The sequence below is a fragment of the Phocoena sinus genome, chromosome 13, assembly GCF_008692025.1.
Source record: "Phocoena sinus isolate mPhoSin1 chromosome 13, mPhoSin1.pri, whole genome shotgun sequence".
Classification (NCBI taxonomy): domain Eukaryota; kingdom Metazoa; phylum Chordata; class Mammalia; order Artiodactyla; family Phocoenidae; genus Phocoena; species Phocoena sinus.
Genome location: NC_045775.1, coordinates 39,375,489 through 39,399,492, shown reverse-complemented (window position 1 = coordinate 39,399,492; position 24,004 = coordinate 39,375,489). Strand labels below are relative to the sequence as shown.

The following is a 24,004-nucleotide window of genomic DNA, read 5'->3' as shown; positions in this document are numbered from 1 at the left end:
TAGATGGCTTCTTTGGAAAGGTGGCGTGTAAGATGAGAACTGAAAGATTGAGGGGAGTGGAGCGGGAGACCCTGGGGGAAGGCCAGCCAAAGCAGAGGGATCAGGAAAGAGCCTGGTGCATTTGAGGAGCTATAAGAGGTCAGCGTGGTTCAAGTGCCTGGGGATGGAGAGGGTAGTACCAGATGAGGTGAACGGGGAGGTGGGGCCTGATCACGCAGGGCCCTGCAGGTCTTAGAAGGAGCCTGGGCTTTATTCTAACTGCCTCGGATGTCACAGAAGTGTTTTAAGCTGGGGGACGACATGATCTGATGTGGAGTTTTCAGATGTCTCCCTGGGTGTTGTGTGGGAGGGTGGATTGATTAGAGGCAGGCGATGGGAAAGCAGGAAAGACCAGTTGGAACGCCTGTAGCAGTCCCTATGAGAGGCAGTGGAGGCCTGACTGAGGGTGGTAGGGATGAAGGTGGGAGAAGTAGAGGAGCTCAGTGCACATTTTGGAGGGAGAATAAACAGAACTCGGTGATGGATTGGATGTGGCGTATGAATGAGAAGGGAGTGCCAAAAATGACTCCCAGATCCCTGACTTGACAGCTAGGCGGAGGCTGGTGCCATTTACCGAGATGGGGAAAACTGTGGGAGGACGAGATTTGGGTTAGGGGTGCCGATCAAGAGTTCGCTTTTGCACACTTTACGTTGGAAATGTCAGGGAGATATCAAGTGGAGATGTGTGTCAGCTGTTGAATATATAAGTTTACATTTTTGAAAAGTGATCTGGGCCAGGGATATACTTTGGGGAGTCATCAGCCTACAGACGACATTTAAAGCTCTAAGAAGAAGTGAGATTTCCTAGAGAGGGAGGGGGAGAGAGAGAAAAGCTCCAAGGGACAGGAAACCCCAGCAAAGAGCCTGACTGACAACTTGGGACTTCCCTTTGGAGTGCAGGAAGCAAGATCAGGATGTTTCTGCCTTGTAGCTGCTTGGATATTTGAAGACAAGGTGGTGTCCCCCGAGGACCCTCCTATAGATGACATCCTCCGAGTTCCCTGTGTCCTTCCTGGGAAGGCATGCATGTAAGTCCTCCTCTCAAAGTTCCTTCAACTGGGTGTAAATGTCCAAGGTGAGACTGAGCAGCCCAGAGGGGAAAGAGACTAGTCGATCAATGTGAGAGACACTAAACAAAGAGGGACTAGGGGACAGCTGAGGACAGGTGGGTCACTCAGGGCTGCTGCCGAGGGATTTTCCATTGATTTTCCCATCTGTGGGAAAGGGCTGGAGATTCAGAGAAAGCCCCGTAAACAACGGAGTGAGCTCAGGCACTCTGTTACTGCCTGACAGACTCAGTGGCAGAGAACTAGCTTGTTTCCCTGGGCAAAAAATAAATAGTGGAAAACTTCTAACAAGACCATCAGCGGGCTGCTTGCCTGCTTGACAGCGAGACCTCAAGATGCATTGTTTGGGAAAAGCCAAAACCTATAAACACAGAGCAGAAAAGTTCTCCATCTTTTCCTCATTTACTCCACAAACTTTTTCACTGCTGAGATGCCAAGGCCCAAGTAAACACACAAGCAGAGCAATTGTTCCAAGCCCTGGCTCGAACAGGGGGCCTGTATTCTCCACCAGTGCCGTTCAGATTCACCATGTGAGTTTTCTGCTGTGGTTATGACAACTTATAGATAAGGAACAATAAACATGTGTGTGCACACGTGTGTACACACACGCATGCGTGCACGCACGCGCGCACACACACACACACACACACACACACACACACACACCATACCACACACACCCCAGACTCCTGGATGTGGTGTTTGGAAACCTGTGCTCAGCATAACTTTGGCAAGAAAGTGTTCTTCATTCCTCACTTCCTTTCCTTTCTTCACAGCTACCCCATGCGGATGGAGTCTGTGCAGGGACAGAGACTTGGTCTAATAACACTGCAAAGACTCCCCCGGAAAGGCCATCAGTGTTATTGAGACCAGGGTTGATCCGTCTTTTAGACACTCCAATCTGAAGACGGAGGGAGACCAGAGAAAGACCAGACCATATGATGATCCTAGTGTTTTAAAGAAAGGCTTGGCCTTTCCTTGGTCTCAAGGGAGGGAGTATGAGGACAGTCTTTCTAGAGCGGCGCTTCTCAAAGTGTGGTTCCACCACCCAGCAGCCGGATCACCTGGAAGCTTGTTAGCAATGCAAATGCTTGGGCACCACCCCAGACCTCCTGAATCCGAGCCTCTGGGGGCGGGGCCTGGCGATGGGTTTAACAAGCCCCACAGGGATTCTGGAGCATACTCAAGCTAGAGAAACTGCTCTAGCGGTGTGACTTTCTTACCAGTAATGAGCTGTATCTTCATGCTCTGTTAGGTGTTATGTACATATAATTTTATGTTTGGGAAGCAACGGGGAAACCTTATTTTTATAACACAAACTACAGGATATTTTGGAGGGACAAGAAGAGGGGACACAATGGCACATTAGAATCCCAGAGGTAGTTTTATGTTCACCAAAGTGGGGCAGGGCTAAGGTCATGAAACCCTGATTTAGAGAAAAGAAAGAAGGTCTCTCCAAGGCAGGCCCTGAAGGCTCAGTTCCTGGGGGTCCAACGCAGTAGGGCCTGTGAGAGAAGGCCCAGAACTCCTTCCTGCCTCACAGGCAGGGCCTGGAACAGGATTTTCCTAAGGTCTGTTAGTTACCCAGCAGACCTTATGCGCGAGTAGTATGCGTGTGTATACTCACCTGTGTGTGTGCACCTGTGTGTGTGCATGGGGGACGGGCAGGGGGAGAAACAAGAGGGCGTGGGAAACATCGGTCATCCCACTACCACCAGCAGCTCCCACCATCCAGCTTTCAGCCCCTGGGGTGGTGTGGTCTGCAATGTACCAGAGACCCCAGAATACAAAGGGGGTTGATTTCTAGTTTCCAGGGACTCCAAGGATGGTTCCTGAGCTACTTCCTCACTGGCAGTGGTTCCCAGTTTCAGTACCCACGCCCCCTCCCTGCAGAGATCCTGATTCCATTGGCTTGGTGCAGGGCCAAGAAATCTGCATTTTAAACAAGCCCCTCCCACCAAGTAATTCTAATACGGGAGTTTGGCAGGCTGCACCTAGGATAGTAACAGACATTTTTACTGGGGGAGATGGTAATGCTTAGGGGAAGGGAGGGGTGACATTGAGGAACCAGGAATAATATCCCCGGACGTGGGCGTGTCTGACGGGTTTCGTCATCCATTCAGTTACTAACTAGCAGTGAGACAGAAGGACAGCCTAGTGAGAACTGTCACTGCCAGACACAGAGTGGTATTCATTTGGGCAGTACATGTCAGGTCGTTAGTTGATCCTGGGAATGCCTGGGGGTTGCCTTGCCAGCCTGTATCAGAGGCATGCTACCTGCTCTTTCTAGAACGGAGGCCTCACAAGGCCAGGGCAGCCAGGTCTCTGGGTTGAGAAAGAAGCTTGGGGGAGTCAACAGTGGCAATGAAGCCTCTGAGGGTCCACCAAAAGGTCAAAGAAGCATGTATGCAACATCGATGGAATGGACAGGTCCATGTAAAGGGGATTTGATCAATTTTGTCAAGCATCTCTCCCAGACGCCTGCAGTACTCTCCAAGACAGCGTTCCGTGATGACGGAAATGTTCTGTATCTGTGCTGTGCAATGAGGTAGCCACTGGCTACATGTGGCTATGGAGAACTTGAAATGTGGCTAGTGCAACAGGAACTTATTTTTAAACTTTGATTTATGTAAATGTAGGTTTAAATAACTTCACATGGCTATGACTGCCATATTGCATAGCGAGAATCTCCAATCAACCCTAGCGAAAATCTCAAATTATCAATTATCCTCTCAAGGCTGGGATGGAGGCAGCTCACCAAGGGGTCCACCCTCAGTGAAACGGTGGCTTTTTCCTATCCCAGGGGAGATGTGGGTGTTTAGTACACCAGAAGCTGTGGATGTGAAGCATCCTGTCTCCCTCCAGCTCTCCTCTGCTCTGAGAAGGAGGGTGGTCTCTGCTCTGAGATGTCTCCGTGTTAGTTCACAGTAGCCGCACCTGTCACAGGGCTGTCAGCCTTGCCTGGTTCAAGGTCAAGGGGTCCATCTGTGGCTGGAATACGAGCTCTGCTCTGGAGCTGTGGAAGGAACGTGCAGGGGCAAACTGGGGGAAGGGATCTCGTGTCCCTTGTTTGGAGCAAGCCTCTCAGTTGCTCCCTCACATGCTCTCCATTTCCCACTTAAAAGATAAAAGGGGGGCTTCCCTGGTGGCGCAGTGGTTGAGAGTCCGCCTGCCGATGCAGGGGACGCGGGTTCGTGCCCCGGTCCGGGAGGATCCCACATGCCGCGGAGCGGCTGGGCCCGTGACCCATGGCCGCTGGGCCTGCGCGTCCGGAGCCTGTGCTCCGCAACGGGAGAGGCCACAACAGTGAGAGGCCCGCGTACCACAAAAAAAAAAAAAAAAAAAAAAAGATAAAAGGGAAGACCGGACATAAAATAAAATAAAACTCGTCTAGATGATGACATTTTTAAAAGGCAAGTACACAGACACTGTAAACACCCAGTTGTGAAAAAAAAGATGAACTTTCAGCTCGCCTAACAAGGCCGCCCTAGTGGTCCAGCAGGATCCCTGGGAATAAAAATCCCTCACACGGGCAGAATATCGACCTTCAGCTACTTCAGTTTCAGCCCTTCTCTGCCGAGGTTGCCAGAAGACTCCCAACTTCAGCTCCCACCCGGGCTGCCCCCAGCAAGGCTAAAGCCTGTGACACTGGTCCTAAGCTCTAGATCCACCTGAGGCCAGGCATAGAGCAGGGGGTAGGCACAGACCTAAGTGAGGGAGAAGGGGCTGGGCTGGGCGGGGGTGAGGTTGTGACCCAGGAGGCCGCAGAACACAAGAGTGGAGATAAAAAAGGGCACTAACTCTAGTACTCAGTACCAGGAAGATGGGGAAGGGCAGGAGGAGACTCTGATTCTGGCCTCCGGCTCCTTGAAAGTGGGTCCCAGAGGGACGTGTCTGTCCTCAGCTGGAGCGGTCCTGGCCCTTCTTGCAGGACATGGTGTCTGGAAATGCCAGCCAGCAACGAGCAGCTTTTCAGGTGCTACCTTTCCAGGGTGAGGGCCTGGATGTTCTTCTCAGAACATTAGAAAAGACCACCTCTCTGGCCAGAAGACCTCCTGTATGGGCTAAGGGTCACACAGGGGAAGGGAATGAGAGCAGACTGAAACCTTGGGGAAGAGCAGGCTGCTGTGAAGACAGTAACACAAGTCATTCCTCCCTCCCATCTTCACAAACCAGCCCCCACCGTCGCAAAGAGAGAATAGTCCCAAGGGGCAGCTCCAAAGGTACGAATGCTGTGTTTATGACCAGAACAATGACTGGGTGGCTCTAGCTCTTACGGTCAGAAGTAGAGCTTCTGATGGTTTAAGGATAAAGAGCGGCAGAAGAACTGTGAACAGAGGCCAGTGAGTCACGTAGCTTTGCAAAGGCTGCTGATGAGGGATGACAAAGATCTCAAGCCCAAGGCTACGGCAAGAGGCCAAGCCTGGCATCTGGAATCACCAGCACCTGCCTCCCCCCTCCTCCTCCTAGAGAGGCCGGGTGCTGGCAGGTCAGTGCCTCAGGGTGTGACTCATGTCTCCCTGCCTGGGAGGCTGGCAGCCACCCTCAACCGACAGCCCGCCCTTGCAGGCCTGTTGGAGACAAGACTGCTCACCGCTTTTATTTATTCCCTGTTCCTCAACCGCCTCTCCTCACCCCAACCCGTGACTAATGTGCTCCCACCGCCCCAGGGCATGCTGGGAGGGCATCACCACCGCTGCAATTATCTGGATCATTCAATCCCCAAAAAGTCTCCCCACTCCCCAGCATCAGTTTTGTTTTGAAACTGTGATTGTTTTGAACCCCAGTGATTCAGATGAGTGGTCTACACAGTGAGAATGAATCTTCAGTCACTGGTTTCCTCTGGTTGTGAAAGTTAGCTCCGACTGGCCAGGAATTCCTGCAAGTTACCCATTTCACCGTGGGGAGTAACTCAGAACCCCAGAATTGGTATAACGATTATTTTCAGCTGTAGACAGTTGAGATTCGACAGATGCAGAAAGAAGCCTTCTCAGAGCTTCCCCTATCTGACTAAAAGCAGAAATTTTGAGAAATCAGGACCGCCATGAATTCTCCCTTTGGGATGGGTCTGCTTCTAAGAGAGAGACCAAGAGGAAATATACCAAAATTTGCCAATCTATTAACTCTCTCTGGGGGAGTTCCGGCCCTGAAGAAGAGGTAAAGTCCACTCGTACCTGTACAGACAAACATTATCACAGATTCTCTCATCTCCCATTTATTCTCCTAAAAAGCCCATTTGTCTTTCTTAAAGAAACCCATTTGTTCTCCCCATGAGAGCCTTTTCTCTCCCTTCCATTCTTCTGCTAAATTAGGTATATAAACCCCCAATTCTAACCACCCTTTTGAGTTACTCAACACTGAGCACTTCCACATGTATGCAAGATGCACATAAATAAAACATTTTCTTCCTGTTAATGTCTGTTGTCATTTTAATTAACAGGCTCTGGAAACTGAACCTATAAGGGTAGAGGAAAAGTTTTTCCTTCACTACATCAACATCCTCTCCTACCTCAGAAACATGGTTATTTTACAGCTAATGGGATTTTAGAAATGAGTTCATCCAGTGATACACGTAAGAAGCATCAACATCTTTTAAAACTCAGACGGGTCCAGGCCGCAGAGATATCCACCGGGAAGACTAGTACTAGATGTAAGTGCCCACTCACATGCCTCACTTCCTCTCCTGCACACAGAAGGGCCTAACTCTCTGGACAGACATTCAAGGCTCTCTGAGTCTGTCCAACACCCTCCAGACCTGCCACCTATGTCCCTGAGCTCTCCTTTCAGCTTTTTGGTCAGACCATTACTCCAGCCTGACATGCCCTCACCACTCCTCACGTCTCCTCCTCTTGGAAGCATCTCCATTTCCCACCCCGGTTCCCAGCCTAGTTTACAGTGAGCCCTTCCTCCACAAAACCTTCTCTTCCTGCGCCCAGGGCCGGTCGCGCCTGCCCGAGAGCTCGCACAGCACTGTGACATTGACTTCGGGATTTAACAGGCTGTGATCTGTCTATTTATTTTGGAATCTCCAGGAGGGCAGGGGCTCTTGCCCACAGAGGGTGCTGAATAAATGTGAGGCTGTGAGTTGACACTGCAACAGCTTCTCCCCGTGGACCACCCTCAGGGAAAACACACTGCACCTTCGGATGTTTGCTTTGGGAACTTTCCCACCTGAGCTTCTTTACAGATTAAACTGACATTTTCCATTTGTGTAAACATTCACAACAAGACAGAAAGGCCAGCCTGCTCTCCAAACAGACCAGAGAGGAACAGGGACTGGGTAAGTGCTGGGGGTCAGGGGAGGGGACCGTCCTGCACCCGGGATGACCAAGAGTATGTAGGAAGCATATAAGAGGTAGTAAAAAAGGACTACTGGTGTCAGCCAACAGAACAGGAAACATCAAAGCTGTGATTTAAAAAAAAACTCAGGGATCCAGTTTCGGAGCCCAGCTTCTTCCTTCTGCCAGTTTCATCTGTAAGGACACGGTTGGCTGGAGACAGGTGGGGTTGCCAAGTGTGGACACCGGGAGGGCGGACATTGGCCTGCCGGCCCCTGCCATCTCCTGCACACTAGAAAGGGCACTGCCAGCCCAGCGAGGCTGCCCAGCTGGGAGGGCAGTCCTTGCCATCTGCCCACTCCCTAGAGGCACACGTACCTCCTTGCTGGTGGAGGGTTCAGCCCACCAGTCCTGCCGAGGTCTCTCTCACCAGAAGAGTAGGTGACCGGGATCTGTAGCAGCTGCTGGCAACTCGGGTATGGGACAGGCAGCTCCCTGTAGGGACCTACAATCCAAAGTAAAGCAGCCATGACCAGGAGTTCAGGGCAGCCCCAGGTGGACAATGGGGAGCAGCTGCGTGTTCACAACTACCTGTCTTCCACTCTCCTCACTGCTACAGTCAGCACAACTTACCTCTCTTTAAAACCCTGCCCTTTGCCTCAGTGCAGGCCCCTTTCCTTCTCCCCTGCTCCATCTCCCTGCCTCCCCTGACATGCTTGTTTCCCCCTCACCCCTTGCACTGAATTTCTTTCAGTCCCCTATACAATCATTTCTGGGGCTCAGTGACTTTGTCCTTATTATTCCCTCTATCAGCAGTACCCTTTCCCCTGATGTCTGGCAAACTCCTATGCATGCCTCAAGACCCAGCTTAAATGTTACTTCTTTGGTGAAGCACTTCCCGACTCCACTATGCACCGTCTTGTCACTATTATGGTACTTATTGCATTGTTTGGTAACTATTTACATCTGTCTTGTTCCCTCTCACATCTAAATAATGAGGTCCTTGAAGCTAGGGGTTATTTCTTTAAATCCACTATGTACCACAATGTCTAGTACATAGAGGTTGTCAAGAAATACTTGTTGAATGAATGAACAAATGTAAATTCTGCTTTCATCCTTCTGTTCCCTGCTTCATGACCTTCAACGGTGCCCTCTTATCTGGAGACTAAATTCCTAGCGATTGAACTCACACACTTTCCATACACATCATGAAGTAATTACTCCCATGTTTGGCATTGTAGAGAAATACAAAAATGCAAAAGTGTCTCCACCCTGACTTCCAAGGAGTAAGACAAGAGCCCAGATGAAACAATGAGGAAGGCAGCGGATGCCACTGGGACATTCCAGACGAAGTGAGCATTGCATCCAGCAGAGACGGATCCAAGACGGTCTCCTGGGGCATCAGGACACATGTGAGTCAGCCCCAAAGGGTAGGTAGATTTGATTTTATTTTTAAAACATTTATTTATTTTTGTCACACCGGGTCTTAGTTGCGGCATGCAGACTCTTAGTTGCGGCATGCAGACTCTTAGTTGTCGGCATGCATGCAGGATCTAGTTCCCTGACTAGGGATCAAACCCGGGACCCCTGCACTGGGAGCACGAAGTCTTACCTACTGGACAACCAGGGAAGTCCCGGGTAGGTAGAGTTTAACAGTTAGACATGGGCTGGGGGGCATGAGGGCCTGGGAAAAGGGCATTCCTGGTCCCAAAGGCAAAAGTATTCAGGATACATTCGGGGGCTGTCTGGCTAAAGCAAAGGCCACATGGAGGGAACAGGGCTTGTCCAGGGCATGGCTCTCATCAGCCCATCACGTGGGCTCCAGAAGGACTCATTCAGGGCTGGCTGCCCTCGGGGCTTCTGAGGAGGCATCTGGGGGACGGGTATTATCAGCACTCCAGCTGTCGTAGCCCAAGCAGGGGGCGAGGGAAAGGAGCAAGGTGGGAATGTTTCAAGAGTTTCCTCACCTCTCCAATGTTTCCTAAATTCCATACCCAGTAGGAGCTTGGACCAAAGGGGCATCTCAATCCACCAGCCTCCAGCAAGGTAACCCACAGAACCTCTCCCACCCTCTCTCTCCTCAGTAGATGGGGACCTGTGGATCTCTCAACCACAAGACACAGCTGGTAGCAGAGGAGACCCAGAGGCAGAGTGGCCCCCCAGGCAGAGCGCAGCACGAACAAAGGCTTGGAGGGCGGCAGCGTGGAGCTAAGATATTTCTTGGGCACCGTCTACTCGAAACGTAGCATGTGAAACATGGTGGGAAATAACCAAGGATAGAGGACACAGACCTCTAGTAATTAATCACATACAGGAGAGAGCACCCACAGAGTCAGGCCAAGCCAGGGAGTGGTGAGTATCAGGTGAAGACAGGAAGCAACCAGTCTCAACATTTCAGGGAGACCTTATAAATTACTGTCCAGACCAGGCAAGTAAAAGGGGGAGCTATTAATAAATATGCTACAACATAGACATGAGCAGGGACCATCCCAGGCCAACCATGACGGTGGTCATCCTACCCATTCGATTCTTAGGATTCCAAAATTTCCATCTCCAGACCTGTCCTTGGTCCTGAGCTCAAGACCTATAGTCAGTTGCCTGCTGGGCAATTCCAGCTGGATATCCCACAGGCTACTCAACCACAATGTACCCAAACTGAAGTCAGCAGTTCCCCTCCTCCCCTACCCCTTACCACTGGCTTTTCCCCCTTCTGCGCTCCCCACCTAGAGAGACAGTACTGGTCTCTACTCACATGTTCCAAACCAGACCCTGGAGTTGTCCTGGATTGCTCCCTGCCTCACCAAACCCAGGCAGTCACCTCAAGAGCTATTGGTTCTCCCTCTGCCTGTACCTCTCAAGTCCATGTTCATCACGGCAGCAGAGAGATCTTTTCTTTCTTTTTTTTTAATATTTGGCCACACTGCACAGCATGCGGGATCTTAATTTCCTGACCAGGGATTGAACCTGTGCACCTGCGGTGGAAGCACAGAGTCTTAACCACTGGACCACCAGAGAAGTTCCCAGAGAGATCTTTAAAATACACAAAACCTCAGTGGCTCCCCTTACACTATTTTTTTTTTTTTTTTTTTTGCGGTACGCGGGCCTTTCACTGTTGGGGCCTCTCCCGTTGCGGAGCACAGGCTCCGGACGTGCAGGCTCAGCGGCCATGGCTCACGGGCCCAGCCGCTCCGCGGCATGTGGGATCCTCCCGGACCGGGGCACGAACCCGCGTCCCCTGCATCGGCAGGCGGACTCTCAACCACTGCGCCACCAGGGAAGCCCTCCCCTTACACTTTGATACTTTTGGGTGGTAGCTGAGACCTTTTGGGTCCTCCCCCACCAGTGCTCATGTGTTCAGCTTCACCTCCACTTGCCATCCCACTCCCTGTCGGTCAGCTCTGTAGAAGCTCCACGCTGCCGCCCTCCAAGCTTTTGTTCATGCTGCTCTCTGCCTGGGGGGCCACTCTGCCTCTGGTTCTCCTCTGCCACCAGCTGCACTTCAGGTAGCACCTACTGCACAAGCCACCTTGCTCATAGAGGACTGACCTTCCTGCTACTGCAGCCATTCATTCATTCACAGAAAACAGTGTCAGATGTTGGGGCATTAGAAATGCATATAACAACATACAGAGATAAAGCAAATGTGGCGAAAATGCAATCAATCAATCCATCTAGGTGAAGGACTTGGGGTGCTGACTGTACCATTCTTGCAACTTTTCTGTGGGCTTTAAGTTTTTCAAAATAGAAAACTAGGTTAAAAAATGAATGGAATACGGGCCTGAATAGAAATTCATTCAAACCTAAGTTTACTGTGACCTGATTTGAGAGGGACCATTATCCACTGAGATTCAGGCACAAGGTTTGCTGTTAAAGTTCCACATATATCAGTACATTTGTTGTGTTTACATTTAAACATATACATGTTTAACTGGGGTGGGGGGAGATTAGAAGAAAAAACAGCTAAGTGGACAAAAGAAAAGAAAATTATCCATAATCTCAGCACCCAGAAATAACAATTATAACTATTTCAGAATATGCCTTCCTGGTAATTTTTGGGTGTAGATATATTTTTAGATACAAAATGGGTTATGCTACACACAGTTTTGTAACTCCTTCTTTTTACTCTGCAATATATTACAAATGACTTTTCATATTGATAAATACATTGGCATTTTAATAGCTGCACTGCTTTCCACGGAATAGGTGCCACAGAATTTATGTAACCCCATGATCTTTCCCCTACACACATGAGCACAAGCCCCAGATTCCTGATTCTGACACCTCCCATGACTCTAACCCAAAGAAGGGCTCAAAGTCAATGCTGGCCCTTTGTTTAGGGAGGTGATACGTTGCTATTTGGGCTTCAAAGGAAAAAATGAATACTGACAGATTAGAATTAACTGGGAAAAGCTCCTCGTCTCAAACGCCACGAACATTTTAATAAGTAGAGTTCAATCTTCCTGGCAGCTCTGCTCAGGGCGGCCAATAGAACTTCAGGCCATGCCTGGCAAGGGTGAAAGGAGCTAAAAATAGACCCAGAACTAAGCGTCGAGACTTTTCTGAATTCATAGGCATAAAGGCTGCCCCAGAAGGACTTGCTGCACCAAGATTTTCCAACTGCTGCGTGTCATGGTGCCTGAAATTCCTAAGGGTTATGGTTTTCTAAAAGGCTCCTGTTGGAAAGTAGGCAGCTGTTCTGTGAGGAGGGTGGAGTGAGTCCCCATCAGGACCCAGTGGAGAAAGTCAGGGCTTTGGAGTCAAACAGAGTGGGGCTCAAGTTCCAGTTTGGCCCATCACCAGCTGTGTGACCTTGGGTCAAGTCCTCAACCTCTCTGAGTCTCTGTGTCCTCATCTACAACAAGGGGATAAAAGGCCACATCTGCCCGTTGTGAAGGTAGAATGGGATGGTACCTGGAACAGAGTTTAGGAGGCAAACAAATGCAGCTTATTGTTATTACCGAAGACTTGAATTTTTTCTCAGATTGGCCAGGTGCCATTTTAGGAGAGCTGAGTTTTCTCAGAGTTGGTGGTGAGCGTGAGAGAAGCGCAGCAGAGTCCCCACGCATGATACACGGCCCAGGAGACAGGGCTGCACACCCAGGGCCACTGGGCACCCTTCAAGCAGGCTGGACGCATGCTGGAATGGCACGGGAACCCCTCACTCTTTGCCACACCTACAGCACTCACAAATTTAACATTCAGGACATCGAGTATCCTCCAGTTGATTCTGAAGATTCGTGACCTGTGATCATTTCTGTTTGGCTGAGGCATTCATTTGGACCACACTGGACTCAGGGAGCAAACGTGTCTTGTAGATTTCCCAGGAGTGGCCCCTCAGGAGGCTTTGCAGCAGACATGACCCCAGCCCCTGACCCCAGCCCTGACCTCTGCCCGAGATCCCAGTGGGGCTTGTCACGCAGGACCCACTCACCCTGATTGTGATCGCACCACATCTAGGGCCTCTGGGAGTGGAGCAATGAGTGGGACAGATTTGGGGAGGATGACTGATGGATGGGTCATACTGGCACGATAGACTGGCAGGGCACAGACGATGTCACTGCTCTTTAAATGTGTGCTCTGGACTGAGGTGGCTTTCACCTCTGTCTTTGTTTCCTAGGGCTGCTGTAACAAAGCACCACAAACTGGGTGGCAGAAAACAACCAAGATGCACTGTCTCACAGCTGTGGAGGCCGGAAGTCTGAAACCAGGGTATTGACTGGGTCCTGCTCTCTCAGAAACCTGTCGGGAGAATCCTTCCTTCCTCTTCTAGCTCCTGGGGTTTGCGGGCAGCCCTCGGCATTCCTTGGCTTGCAGATGCATCACTCCAGTCTCTGCCTCCGTTGTCACGCGAGGGTCTTCTGCCCGAGTGGCTCTGTCCTCTTCTTATAAGGACACAGGTCATATCGGGTCAGGGGTCCACCCTACTCCAGTCTGACCTCATCTGAACTCATCACATCAGCAACAACCCTGTTTCCAAATAAGGTCACGTTTTGAGGTCCTGGGAGTTAGGCCTTCAACGTATCATTTTGGGGGGACACAAGTGAACCCATCATAACCTGTAAACCCATCTTGAGATGAGCGTCTCTCTTCAGTGCCTGAGCCCAGCTCAGAGCAACGTCAAACATCCTGTCCACAGCCAGGAGAAGAGTGCTCAGGACAGGCCCTAGTGAACTCTGGCTCGTGCCCTGCACCTGTGTCAGAGGCACATCGGAGGCGGGGGGTGGAAAACAGACACACTGAGATGGCGTAGACGGACGCGTCGCCTTCCCTTTTCAGTGATCGTCGCGACTCAAGTCCTCCTTGTGTCCTGTAGTGCACCCAGGGTGCCAGGGGGCCGCAAAATCCTGGGCTCTGCTTTCTGGACACTGAACAGCCCCTGTAGAACAGGGAGTGATGAAACAGAACAGAGAGAAGTGTCCCCCCGCCCCCCGTCCCCTCCTGCTGGCTCAGCTCACTACAGCCCAGGCAGGATATGTGGCCACAGGAATGGCTTGAAGGGGTCTAAGACCCCACTTCCTGCCCCTGGGACACCCAGCTACCCCTGGGGGCCTACTGGGGCAAGAGGCAGGCAGGGACTTCCCGATCCAGTCGCTGAGACAAATTTGAAAGGGGAAAGTGATGACAAAGCTCTTGGCACATTTCTTAATACGTTGAAAAATCCTTAACAAAACAAACCTCAGGGTCTGAATAAATTGGCTCCCAGATGCTGGCCAAGGAACAGGCTGCTTGGAAAGAGTGGGGAGTTGGAGAGGGGCTGGGTCAGTGAACAGGGTAAACAAACAGCCTGTCCCCGCACCCAACGCCAGGCAGCTTCCTAAGGAGGTGCGTCTGTGGACAGTCTGGGAACCCAGAGCTCCCAGATCCCCCAGGCAGGTAGCGGGGGGCCTCCCGCCTCACCACTCTGGTCCCCTTCTCCAGAAGCAGCACCGGGACAAAGGCTATCGGCAAATCCCCCCGACACCCCCTGAGACGGAGCAGTACAAGGACTCAAGCCTGGCCTCCCACCTCACCTGCCCAGGAAGAGGCCGGCCCTGAAATCCCCCCAGTGAGGTGGCTCATCTCAGAGGCCACAGGGCAGCTGCTGGCACAGCCTGTTGGGAGCAGAGCTGGAGGAGGCCCTTGCCAAACCTCTCCAGGCTACAGTCTACCCTGCGGCGACTGACACCGGAGGGTCAGGTCGGAATCTCCCTCCTGGTGGCATCGACCTCTCAAGGCTTCTTCCCCTCACTGATCTTCCCAACTCAGCAATGTCTTCTCTAACAGGCTTGCGGGGAGGGTGAGTCTTCTTTCTCTGAGGGCACCGTCCTCTGTGACTGACCCCAGCAGCGGTCAGACTGGTCTGGCTTTGTGTCTCCCGCTTCAGACCCTGGTCTGCCCACTGGACACCAAGTGGAGACGCTTGACATGGACCCTGCAGCTCGGGGAGAAGGCAGGGCTGAAGATAGAAACACCAGAGTTTGGGGGGGTAGGACTTACAGACCAAGAAGTTCCTATCTAAGGTTTGGCCTCAGATAGGAACAGGGACGGGTCTTCCGTTGCGACAGGAGGGAGGGGCAGGTGGGCAGTGGGGGGACTGGGGACAGGTCAGTGAAGGAGTTTCCCCCTAATGCTTTGTTGTCTCCATGAAGGATGAGGTAGAGAGGGAACATGGGTGTGAGGGCAGGCAGGACAGGGCTCCCCTAGGAAGCCGTGTGACGATGGGCTGCTGGTGTCCAGTGCACACGTGAGGTTTGGGGTCATAAAGAGAAAGAGGCCACGCAGCCCAGATACAAGCTCTTCTACAGCAGCTCTCAGCTTCTCCAGCACAGCGGGGAGGAACTGGGGTTTAACAGAGGGCGGGGTGGGGGGGGGAGGCAAGGAAGTTAAGGGTAATTGCAACAAAGGCTTGATAAGATGGACCAGGGACTCTAAGCTGGGTAAGGGAGGGTGGGGGGAATGGCAGGGTCAGCATGACCTGCCACCCTGGGCTCCAGGTCTATTGACAAGACTTCTTGGGACCACTGAGGACAGCGTGCCCCATCCAGGTGCAATAAACCAGTTCCTCATCTGAGCACAGCCAAGCCCGTCCTCCGTGTCCCCCACCCTGGGACGAGGAGGGGACAGGTAAAAGCAGGCAATCACGTGTGTCATGATCAAAAGGAAGGTATTTTACAAGTTATCTGTGGCTAATAATGACAAAGTGAAGCTTGGGAATGATTGTCTTTTTATCGAGCCTATTGAAAGTTATCTCTATCAGGTCACTGTATCTCACTTACACCCGCTAAACTTTTTCAGAGAAATGCCTAGAGTTACACCTGCACTGTAGATAGTGGGCAAAATCAACAGTGTAGCTCTTTATGCTGACCCGTGGTGAGCAGCATCTCAGGTAGCCACGGGGGCTTTCCTCCTTGTGAATGGCAATGCTTTACGGATCTCTGTGCCCAGTAAACGGCTCACGTTTGCTATTCCAGCTGCAGACCTTTGTGGCACATGGAGTTGGGGCCACACAAATTCATATTCAGAGGTTGCCATGGAGACCCCTGGACGTCCACCATCATCTCTTTTCCTCTTCTTCCAGAGTAGGAGTTATAGCCTGGAGTGGTTGGCCAGCTCACACTGCTTGCCAGCCTCCCTGCGGGAGTGCACAGCCATGTGACTGAGTTTGAGAAACTTGTGTGCGTGATGTGTGCCACATCCATGCCAGTGTCATTGGCAAACTGGGCCTCCTCTACATTCTGTTTCCAATTTCCACAAATTGGAGCACAGAGGAACCTGCAGCCTGGCTTCAGCCAAGGGCAAAGCCAAAGGGATGGCAAAGAAATGAGATGAAGAGAACCTGGGCCTCTGAGCACGGCCAAGCTACCCACCAACCAGGAAAGCTCTCTTCAGACTGTGTCTTAGGTCAGCTCACTTGGAACAGACGGTCCCAGAGGTGTACTAGGCTACACCACTCAGGAACGGCACCAGCCAGGTGCAAGAGGAGAAGATGAATTGCAGTGAAGTTGGACGAGGGTCCTCAGCTGATCCAGCGGGGAGCTCTGGATCTAGGATGGCCCTTCAGAGTCGTCGCAGATGGAGACAAAAGGGTGGGACCTTCGTTCTCCATATCTACCAGTCTTTTGGGGATGCAGGCTGCCTGCGCAAGGGCCGTAACTTGGGTGAGGCAGCTCCTTTCGCCAAGGGCAATTCTCAGAGATGGACTCAGCTATGAGCCCTCAACAACTCCGCACCCCAGCCCCCAAGCACTGGGGAGGTGGTAGCTCAGTCTTGAAGGCGGGATCTGGGTGCTGCCCTACAATATCCACTGCAGATTGTCACTAAGGGAGAAACTTCTATGTTCTTTAAGCCATAGCTTTATTGTTGGGTCTCTATTACAGCAGTCTCTCCTCACCCCCATCTAATAAAGCTCTGTGCTTGTTTACAAGTGCACATTCTGCCCTCAGCCAGAGACGAACTCCCTGAGACACACACTAGGTCAGTGGTTTGCAAGGCGTGGTTCCCAGACCAGCATCATCACCAGCATCCAGAAATCGTTTTAGCTGCAGATCTCAGGTTTCATTCCAGACCTACTGAGTCAGGAACCCCGGGGATGGGGCCCGGCCATCTGTGTTTCAACAAGCTCTCTAACGCACAGTGCAGATTTGAGAACCACTGCTCTAGGATTTCTTCCTTTAGACTCAGAGCACTAACCACCATGTAGAGCACACGGTGGCCTGGAATAGAACTTCAATTCCTTGAAGTCCTGGGGTTGTGCATTAAGGTGTCTGGGTCCCCACCCTTCCGCTCTGAGCTGGGGAAGGAGTGGGGAGCAGAGAGACCCTCACAGCTTTGGGGCCAGACTGATCTAGTTTCCAGTCCCAGCTGACTGACCTTAGACAAATGGCTTGCTGGGCCTCAATTTCCTCATCTATACAATGGGGATAAGACCCATCCTGCCTAATTATTCTGAGACAAACAAGAGAGAACAACCTCAGTGTCTAACAGTGCCTGGCTTCTGGCACTCATTCCATAGCTGTTAGCTCCGCGCCTTCAGTAGCCTCCAGGGCCCACCTGCTTTGCTCCAATAAAGATTTCCAAGAGTAGGGCTAGAGCTCATTCACAGGGGAAGATAAATTACCAGTAACTAAAGTACTGTGACCCTCCCAGGGGATTTTGCATTTTAGCGGCAGACCAAGGATCAAATTACAACTTTTTTTTTTTTTTTTAATAATGGGTGGTGAGGAGGAGAGGCTTCCTTCCCAGCTCCTGAAATCACGCTCCCTCGTGGCTCTCCTGGTATCCCTGGACTCATCCCTGGTATGTCTGGACTCCTGGTATCCCTTCCCCAAAGGCCTTTGACCTTGAGGAGGCTCCATTCTAATAAAAGTGCCTGTTTTTACAGCTGAGCAAACCAGCTGGGCGGTGATGCTTGGAGCTGTCAAAGGAGCCCCAAGCGTCCCATCTGGATCAGACTGCAAATCCTCTCCAGACCTGCTTCTTTCATTTGAAAGTTGAAAATCATCCCTAGGACATCTCGTGGTCCAGATCTCAGGGTTCTCCAAGGTCAGCCTGACCCCAAGATGGAGAAAGTAAGGAATTTCAGGGACATCAGGGAGATCTCCTGCCCCTAAAAAACCCTCTCCAACCTGCGAGTCAGGAGCTGATAGCCCTTAACCCGGGGCCAAAACTGCCCACTCTGCAGTAGGAGAGCAGACACCTGAAGAAGGGCCAAGCAGCTGCCATTTGCATCAAAGAGGAAGCGACTGACAGCAAGCCTCTCCGGAGAGCTCGTCAGGGTAGGTGGAAGCTCTGGGCAGCTGAAGAGGGAGAGTGGTCAGTTCAAACCAGCCACAGACTCCAGTTCACTGGTCACACTCAACTCAGCATGAGGCTGGCATTTCATCCCAACTCTTGCTTTTCCTTGAGGTCTTCATTAATTCTGCAAGCTAACTTTCTGCGTTCTGTGTCAGTGGCCAGTTACAGGAGGAATCCATTCCTGTCACTGTATCCACCATCCGTCCCCTTCCACAGCCCTGCTCTGAGAGGCTGCATGTTTGAGAGGTTCAAAGGATGCATCGGGGGAGTCAGGCCTTGCAATGTCTGTCTCCGGGGCACCCCAGTGGTCAGGAGGGATCACTCAACTCTGTTGTGTCTTCCAGGTCCTGCAGAGATCTTGTGCCACGTCCCGAAACAGGGAACCTTGTGCCGAGTCAGTACCAGTTACGACCGTTGATATTAGGACAGAGAGTTCTGGAACTCCCCAAGCTCTTCCCCACACATCTCACCTGTCCTCCACCTCACCCCTGTGAGGAAGGGAAGGCAGGCTTAGTCAGGAAGCAGGCTCAGAGAGGCTAAGGGATTTGCCCCAGGTACACAGCTAGTGAAGGGTGAGTTGGGGCTAGTTTCCAAGTCTCCCATCTCCAAATCTGGCGCATTTCCCATTGCTGAAGGAAAAGTCCCAGCAGCAAAGCCTAGAGCAGCTCTGCTCATTCCCATGCCATCCACCAAAGAGCAAGAGGAAAGAGGGAGGTCTGGGCAGAACACCACCCCGGAATCCGTGGGAAGAGCCTGCTGTATTTATTTCCCCAGAGCTGATAATTATCCTTCTCCTTCAGTGCTGCCCAGACATGTGTTTTGAGATCTTACAATGGCTTTCTCTTGGGGATAGCACCTTACTTTTCCAAGGAGACAGAGGCCTGGGATTAGATGCGTGAAGACACTTTTCTCGGGGGCTTCCCTGGTGGCGCAGTGGTTGAGAGTCCACCTGCTGATGCAGGGAACACGGGTTCGTGCCCCGGTCCGGGAAGATCCCACATGCCACAGAGCGGCTGGGCCCGTGAGCCATGGCCGCTGACCCTGCGCGTCCGGAGCCTGTGCTCCGCAACGGGAGAGGCCACAACAGTGAGTAGCCCGTGTACCGCAAAACAAAACAAAAAAACCCACTTTTCTCCATTAAAGACTCCAAGATGGATCAGAATGAGAGAGTCTTGATTTAGAAGAGCAAAGTAGACAGAATCTAGCCTCGGAGGTCACAGCCACAGGCCTGGGGCCTTAGAGAGCTGGGAATTCATGGTCTCTAGAGATACGACTGAATGTTTACATGAGGTCATGTGAGTGCCACTGTCCTGCTACAGTCCTTGTGGAAGGGAGTGCGGGCATGGCTCGCCTGGTGGACTGCCCAGCGCAAGCGGTGCAGCTGAGCCCTAAATGTTCCTGCCAAAATTGGTGTCTCTTCAGACCAGTCTAGTCAGTCGCCTTGAGGCAACTGAGGTAGCTTGGCAGGCTCTTCTCCCCGCAATGTCAGAACTGGAGCCAGGTTGACTCCTTCAGAGACTGCTTTACGGAGCAAAGGATGTCTGCTCTGTCTGGAAATGGCATCTCACATGCCCCATGCTTCCCTGGGACCCCTGGGACCCTCAGTGAACCTTCCTCCTTTACTCTGAGCATTCTCAGAGCTACACTGTGGTGGTGAGAGGGGTCTAAGTGCCTGTGATGTTTTGACAGTAAGAGAGAAAAACTTCTAGGTTTGATGTAACACACAAAAAACCCCTCCTTATCTTAGAGAGGAAAAGGCTACTCCATGACACCGTCCTAACAAATACATTAAACGCTTTTCCTGGCGTTAGCAGATGACAAGTATGTTCTGTAGCTATTTCATGCCCACTTTCCATGAACGTGTTTGCTCATCCTTAGAGCAAAGATCTTTCTTGTTGTTTTCTCAGAGAAGCTACTTCACCATACCCAAAACACTACAGTCTTAGCAGCCTGATAAAGATCTTTAAATATATTTTGGTAATGAAAAGATGCTCAACATCGCTAACCATTAGAGAAACGCAAATCAAAACTACAGTGAGGTACCACCTCACTCTGGTCAGAATGGCCATCACCAAAAAGTCTACAAATAACAAACGCTAGAGAGGGTGTGGAGAAAAGGGAGCCCTCCTACACTGTTGGTGGGAATGTAAATTGGTGCAGCCACTATGGAGAACAGTATGGAGGTTCCCTGAAAAACTAAAAATAGAAACTACCATATGATCCAGCAATCCCACTCCTGGGCATATATCCGGACAAAACTATAATTCGAAAAGACACATACACCCCTATGTCCACAGCAGCACTATTCACAATAGCCAAGACATTGAAACAACCTAAACGTCCATTGACAGATGAATGGATAAAGAAGATGTGGTATACATACACAATGGAATATTACTCAGCCATCAAAAAGATTGAAATAATGCCATTTGCAGCAACATGGATGGACCTAGGGATTATCATACCAAGTGAAGTAAGTCAGAAAGAGAAAGACAAATACCATATGATATCACTTGCATGTGGAATCTAAAATATGACACAGATGAACTTATTTATGAAAAGAAACAGACAGACATAGAAAACAAACTTATGGTTACCAAATGGGAAAGGGGGTGGGGCCGGGATAAATTAGGAGATTGAGATTAGCAAATACAAATTACTATGTATAAAATAGATAAAACAAGGTCCTGCTGTATAGCATAGGGAACTATATTCAATATCCTGTAATAAACCATAATGGAAAAGAATATGTACATATATATATAAAACTGAATCACTGCTGTACACCAGACACTAACACAACATTGTAAAACAACTATACTTCAATAAAATAAAAAACAAGCAAACATAAATATATTTTGGTAGCTGTTATCAAAACCTTATTTAAGAACATGTTCAGTGGATAAGGGCTTCTTCATTTTGCATACACACAGGACCACGTGTAAAAGCAAAACGGTTAATTTCCAGTCTCCGTTGGATCGAAACAAGTCATGGATGAATAAGTGTGATTTAAAGAAGGGCCACTGGTCCATTCCTTGAGTGGTCAGAGATCAAAAGGATTTGAGACATGGACATGCCAGGTCAGGCCAACTCTTGGTTGTAAATGCGCCTCTAGCTGACCTTGGCTTCACATTTTTTTTTTTTTTTTGGTCACTTAATGTTTCCTGAAAAACTGAGATGCCTGTGACCGCATGAGACAAGGAATAGGAATATAATTCACCTTGACTTCTGAGTTATCAGTATTTTATTTTCCTGGAACAGACACTGTTGATATGCTTCTCAGAGCTCCTAGACCTCCCCTTGATCATTTCTGTGCACCTCTTCCCCAACTTCCATGGGCCTACACCAGTGGCTACCTTAGAAGACAGCCCCTTGGTCACTACTATTCCCAGCTGAAAGCACCTGGGAGCTTGTATGCCCTGGAATAGCCCGTAGCCAAGGACAGACTTCTGTAGAAATAGGGCGGATTGTAGTTTCCGAGAACGGCCACAGCAACATCTCTGGTCCTACATGTTCTTCCAGAACCTTATTGCTGCCCCACCAAGAGCTGGAGTCTACTCCCCCTCCCTTTGAAATCGGGTGGGCCTTTGTGACTACCTCAACACAGAATGTGGTGAAAGTGACGCTGTATGATTCATGAGGCTAGGCTATGAAAGGCAATATTGCTTCCATCTGCCTCTCCCTCTCTAGACACGTGGCCTTGGAACTCAGCCACCATGTTGTGAGGAGCCCAGGCCACGTGGGGAAGGTATGGATGGATTTGTTGGTCTCAGCCTAACTGCAGCTGGGAAAGAATCGCCAGACATTTGGGTGAGTAAGCCTCCAGAAGATGCCAGGCCCCAGCCTTCCAGCTGCTTCAGCTGAACGGAATGAAAAAGAGATGAGCTATTCCCACCAAGTCCTGCCCTAAACTGAAGAGTCATGAGAAAAATGAGTGTTGTCGTTATTTTAAGGCACCACATTTGGGGATGGTTTCCTGTGCAGCAATAGATACCTGATACAGACTGAAGGACCTGGAAGTAGGATGCTACCATAATAAAGTCCCCAAATGGGCCACTGGGACTGGGTGCCAGGTGGAGGCTAAAGGGACCTTGAGGAAACGACCACTGTAAACCTAAAGGGCTTCAAAGGGACTGTCCGGACAAGCTGGGTAGCTGTGGAGGTCCACAGCAATATTTCCGGTCCCACAGGCCCTTCCAGAATCATGCCACTCCCCACGAAGAAGTGGCGCTTTATCTCTCTTCCCTTTGAAATTGGGCAGTCCCCAATTCTGCCTGACTGAAGAGAGCAAAATTATGACTGTCATTGTTTTAATCCACTGTGTGGGAGGGGCAGGGAAAGATGGACTCAAGGGGCTAATCTATCAGTTACTCTAGACAAACACTTTAAAAACCAAATATACATAGATTATTCCTAAATTTAATAATAAAAAAACTAGCAATACCAGGATTTTTATTTACTTTTTCATGTTCATACTTAATTCTAAGCCTTCTCTGGGTGAAAAACTCTAACTTACTAAGGGAACAATAATTTTATCATTTCAAGGGAATCAGGGTTACCATTCTAAGCAAACTGCGGTGACTTTCTTGCTAGGCCAGAGTTACCCGTGCACCACATTTTTGCTTGGGGCGTGAGATCTGGAGCAATAGACACATAAGGACATTTTTCTCATGACCACAGGGATAATTTGAGCCCAATTATATTGTAGCTCTGCTTAAACTTTGCGATTCCCAGTCCACTCCCTCCAAATGGGGTGGTCTCACAGCCTGCACCCTGGATGACACCTTCCCTAATTATCAAGGTTGGTCTGAGTTTGCAAACCTCACCTCGCCTCCCTCCCACCCCCATTCCTTCTGCAACTCCATTGGAACAAGACTGCCTAACGCTATTCTGAATTCTTTTCATGCTCTTCCAGTCTGGCAGGGCCACGCCTCTTGAATGTATTTAAGTCCAGTTGGATTCCGAGCATCCCTCCTGTCTTTGTCGGGCTCCCTTTGAGGCCATTTCAACAACAGACACAAAGATGATCCCTGGAGCATCATTTATGACAGCCTAACGATTGGAAACAAACGCAATGCCCGGTAAAGAAACTGTTGAATCTCAGTTAGGTCACACTCGGGGTAAGACAGCAAGAGGGGAGATACACTAGCAGCCCATCCATCCAGGCCTAGGAAAACCTTTAGAACAGACTGGGGCACGGGAGACCTCAGCCACATACAGCACTTGGGATCCATAACCCACACACCACCTTAAACCAAAACCAGTGCTGACTGCATGAAGCAAACTCTTGCAGCTCCCCAAGAGAGGGGAAAACAGTGTGTCTGTTCACTGCATACCTGCTTCCAGGTACACGGAGGCACGTGGGACACAGGCGAAGAACTTACCTCATACCCGCACCCAGAGCCTGAGATGCAGAAACCCAGCAACTAGAAGAGGACTGCAATCTCTGTCTCCCTCCCAGGGAAAGGCCGAATAAACGCATTCATACCAAGGGTTGGAGGTGGCTCCGGAATGTCTATGTAGGAAGGGTTTAGGGAGGGCAATCTGGTTGAAGAGGAAGCTGGCAAACTTGGGTGGAAGCTGTGTCAGCCTATTAAGTACGATGTTTTTATTTGTAAATGGAGATTACATCTCACCACTGTCGCAGCCAGCCCTTGGCAGGCACCGCCTCTATCAGAGACCAGCAGCAGTAAAGACCGAGTCTCTGTTAGAGACTTTACTCCATCCCAAAGACCCTCTACTGTGGGATTCAGGCGCCAGAGGTAGGGACAGGAAATTGGACTTGATGAGGGAGGTCCCTTGAGAGCAGAAAATCCCTTGTAATAAAATGTCATCTGGCTTAGTGAG

The 24,004-nt window shown here is 50.4% G+C and overlaps 1 protein-coding gene across 1 annotated transcript in view; it reads right to left on the bottom strand.

Moving 5' to 3' along the window:
* Positions 1-23,609, bottom strand: part of MSH6 (mutS homolog 6) — a 142,662-nt gene extending 119,053 nt beyond the window's left edge. Inside the window, exons 1-2 of the mRNA XM_032653392.1 lie at positions 23,542-23,609; positions 7,763-7,889 (exon numbers count right to left, since the gene is read on the bottom strand). The gene's annotated coding sequence lies outside the window, so the exon portion shown is untranslated. The remainder of the gene's footprint in view (positions 1-7,762; positions 7,890-23,541) is intronic.
* Between the last annotated feature and the right edge of the window lie 395 nt (positions 23,610-24,004).